The sequence below is a fragment of the Cebus imitator genome, unplaced genomic scaffold (assembly GCF_001604975.1).
Source record: "Cebus imitator isolate Cc_AM_T3 unplaced genomic scaffold, Cebus_imitator-1.0 Scaffold40, whole genome shotgun sequence".
Taxonomy (NCBI): Eukaryota; Metazoa; Chordata; class Mammalia; order Primates; family Cebidae; genus Cebus; species Cebus imitator.
Window position 1 is genome coordinate 1,372,950 of NW_016107355.1, and position 4,389 is coordinate 1,377,338.

The window sequence follows — 4,389 nt, forward strand, 5'->3', positions numbered from 1 at the left end:
ATCTAGCAATACTTGAAGAGATAATGTTTGACAACTTCAAGAACTGTTGAAATACCAAGTCCATATCAAGAAGCCCGAAAAATCTCACATGGAATAAACACAAACACACACACACACACACACACACACACCCCATATTACACTGAGAGTATGTAATACCAAAGACAGAAAAATCTTTAAAAGTATCCACAGAGAAAAGACAGATCACTTAGAAAGGACTACCAACTTCTTGATAGCAAGAACAAAATCCTGAGAGCAATATAAATATATATTCAAAATATCAGGAGAAAAAAAAAAACCCATATAACTCAGCAAATGTGAAATGCAGCTCAAGAATAAAATGAAATAAAAAGAAAGAGGAAAAAAAAGACTCGAAATTTACCAGACTTTATTACCTACAGACCATTTTGATAAAAAATTTTAAGGTATGTCTCTGGTTGTTGAAAATTAATTCTAAGTAGAAAGTTTGAGATATAAGAAATTAATAAAAATTAAAATAATGATATCGATACTTATTTTGGGTGTCAAGAATATGTAGATCCCACATATTAAACAAAGCTGGCATATGAATTGTAAGATGCAGTCAGATCTAAAGCACTCATATATAATTCAGGATGAGGTAAGTATATTGATATACTGCATATATTATTAAGCATGCAAGTTAAAAGCTATATAATTACTATAAATAAGCCTAATGAATATAATTTCCAAAGTAGTGAAAGGAAAACATTAGAATAAGAGCCACTGCACTCCAGCCTGGGTGATAGACCGAGCCTCCAACTTAAAAAAAAAAAAAAAAGTTTCAATTTTCTAGAATTATGAATAGAAAAATGATGGGGAGAAGTCCAAAATATCATCATTGATATGAATTCATTATATTCATCAGTTAAAAAAGAAAAAATGCCAGATTGAATGAAAAAATAAATACAGTGTTGTGCTTTTTTAAGTATGTAAAGAAAAAACTACTCCTTTATTCTTCCTCTGCTCCTGAAAAAAAAAAAAAAAAAAATCAAACTGATGTATCTATAATAATAACACATGAATTAGACATTATGCCAAAATTAATTGCTAGAGAGCAAGCCTGCCTACATACTGATAAAAATTTCAATTCTCTACCAAATAGGGTGGTGGCGCATGCCTGTAATCCCAACTTCTTGGGAGGCTGAGGCAGGAGAATTGCTTGAACCTGTGAGGCAGAGGTTGCAGTTAGCCATGATGGCGTCACTGCACTCCAGCCTGGGTGACAGAGCAAGGCTCTGTCTCAAAAAAAAAGTTTTAGTTTTCTAGACGTATATGATAATTACATATTTACATATTCATATACAATTGACCCTTGAACAACACAAGTTGGAACTTCTGGATTCACTTAAATGCAGATTTTCTTCTGCTTCTGCCCCCTCTTGAGACAGCAAAATTAGCACCTCTTCCCGATCCTCTTCCTCCGCCTGCTCAATGTGAAGATGAGGATAAAGGATAAAGACATTTATGATGAGAGCCACTTCCATTTAATGAGTAGTAAATGTATTTCCTCTTTCTTGGGATTTTCTTAATAACATTTTATTTTCTCTAGCTTACTTTATTGTAAGATACCATATATAAAACATATAATGTGAATAATATGTGTTAGTCAACTGTTTATATTACTTGTAAGGTTTCCAGTCAACAGTAGGCTATTGTTAAATTTTGGGGGAGTCAAAAATTATACATAAATTTTAACTGCATGGTGGGCGGTCAGTGCCTCAACTGTCACATTGTTCAAAGGTCAATGGTACATTAAATAACTTTCAAAATTAGACATTATTACAGGAAGTAATTTATAAATCCCCATCATAATGGAAAATGTTTAACATATTTCTGCCAGGAAATAACAGTTCAGGAGAAAAAAATAAATTTACAAAAATATGAACACTGTAACAAAATTGCATTTCCATGCAAGTAAAAATTATTTAGAAAATATCTTTAAGATGCCTGGGAATTAATCCAACCAGTGATATGCTGCATCTATGCAGCATGTTATAAATTTGTGCTGACAGACACTGAAAGAAGACTAAATGTGATTGGTTAGGATAAGTCAGTTTCACAAATTGACTTTTTAAGAATTTGATTTATAGGCACAATTCAATTCCAATCAACAGAGATTTTCCTTAAAAATGTTAAACTGAATCTCTTCTTACCTGGCAGGGGAGAAACTATGATCACAAAGGCGGTTTTCCCATGGCTAGGTTTATCTGTTGACCTGTGGGTGTGCTGAACCCTGAGATTTCCACAATTGTGGGAAACTCAACTGCATAATTTGTGGTAGTGGGGAACTGTGTTCACGCTTTCTCCTGATATTTTGTAGTGTCAAAAGTAGACTATACACAAAGGGCTACCCTCAGTTTCTGCAAGTTTGTAGCATGGAGGGCAAGGTAAGTATTCTTCTTACAGTCAAAATGTTGAAAAACAGAAAGTAACCTGTTACCATGCTTTCCCTGGTGCCCTCCTGCTCATCTTTCTAGTGATAAAAATTGTCAGTGCATACAGCCAACCTCTAAATAACTCTTCGTTACTCTTTGTGCAATGTACCATCCCAGACCTTGCAGTCCTGCCTGCAAGGGGAAATGGAGTTTGTGTGTTTCCCTACCTCCCAGTCCACTCCAAAGAGCCAACAAGGCGTCCTCCCAACACCTCCCATCTTCTCCAAACTAAGCTCCTCAAAGACTGTGGTGGTTTTCAGTCTTTCCCCACAAAAAAAGGTTAAACTGAATCTAAAATGTATGTAGAAGGAAAATTGATACAGATTGGAAATAGAACAAGATGGGAGGCATTATTACAAGTACCGATTTGTTCTATTTCTCAATTTTGGTGGGGGATCTTAAAATGTTTCTTTTATTATTTTTAATCCAAAAATATATTTATATGTATTTTATATTCGTGTGTTCTATTTCACAATGAAATTTTTTAAAAACCTCATGTAGGTCTGAGGCTCACATCTCTGCAGAATCAGCACATAAAAACCAGAATGTTTTTATAATTATATGTATAGAATGTGTACTAATAGTTGTTCACTGTTTAACAATAAAACACATTTTAACATAAGATGTAATACATGTTTAATGCAGAAAATTTGGAAAATGCAGGAAATAGGTAGAAATAAAGAAAGTTCCCTGTGACCCTCACCATCAATTTCAGCCCCTGTGACTGTTGTTACACAGTTTCTGGTCTTATCTATGCTCATATATGTGTGCTTGTGCATTTGTTTATAAGTTTTTACAGACTTACTGTCCTATTACTTAATGTTTGTGTTTGCCTTTTTATTTGCTAATACAAATGTATTATTTAATGTTAGGAAGTTTGCAAAACCATCAGATTTTTATTATGAAAAGGTACAGTTGAAAGTTATATACTTGTTCAAGTAATTCTTTCGGCAAATAGCAATATTTTAGAAAATAAAATGAGAATTCAGCTAAGAGGGATTATATTGACAGGAAAATATAGAGTATGTAGGGAACATATATATTTTCAGTAACCCTCAAAACAGGAGAAGGAAACACACTTCTCATACACTGATGTCAGTCTGAATCACAGTTCTTTGTTCCACATCTGCTACTCAGTTTATTGGTGATTAAAATGTAGTACAGATGGCTGTCCTTTAGCAGTTCCCTCACAGAGATAGTTCTCAACAGTTTGCATAAGTGACACATTTATTTCAAAAATTACTTAGAAAGAAAATTTAACATTGAACTTAATAGTATGGACCAAACACTTTTTACCCTCTTATTTCAATCTATCATGAAAATGAAATTTATCTTTGAAGCCAGGAAATATCCTGATTAGTGTTTCAAGGGAGAGTAAGGAAAATCTCTCACAATTTTGAGAAATCCTTCTTTTAAGGCCCTATCTTTTCTTTCCAGCATCAGAGAATTATAGGCCTTGGGCTGGATCCAGTTCCCAAGAAGTGATTTTATAAAAATCCACCAATGCTAGTAACGCTGAAACTTTTCTAAATTCTGTTTTCAGTAGGTAAAATATATTCCTGTTACTACCTAACTAGAGAGAATAGTAGGATGATATTTGCATTACCATGGCAACTTGCATCTCTAGAGTGAGATGACATTTTTGCCTGTTTATTTCTACTTTTCATTTAGGAATAACATTTTTTTATTCCATTTTAACTTGAAAAATAATTGGTTGGGTATATATAAAGAGAGAAACTGAAAGTTATTTAACATCTGCTATATGTCAGACACTGAGTTAAGTTCTTTATATCCACCACTGCATTCAGTCCTCCAAGGACTCTGGAAAGGAGGATTCACTTTAGAGAGGAGACAGAGAAATTTCAGTACTTTTCTGTGCTTATGGTCAACAGGTTACAAAGCAATAGAGCCAGGGTCTGTTCAGAGCTTGGTG

At 33.8% G+C, this 4,389-nt stretch overlaps 1 non-coding gene across 1 annotated transcript; it reads left to right on the forward strand.

Moving 5' to 3' along the window:
- The first annotated feature begins 2,166 nt into the window (after positions 1 to 2,166).
- Positions 2,167 to 2,330, forward strand: LOC119470778. Its single transcript, XR_005199746.1, has one exon. It is a non-coding gene; the product is annotated as a U1 spliceosomal RNA (small nuclear RNA).
- The last annotated feature ends 2,059 nt before the right edge of the window (positions 2,331 to 4,389 follow it).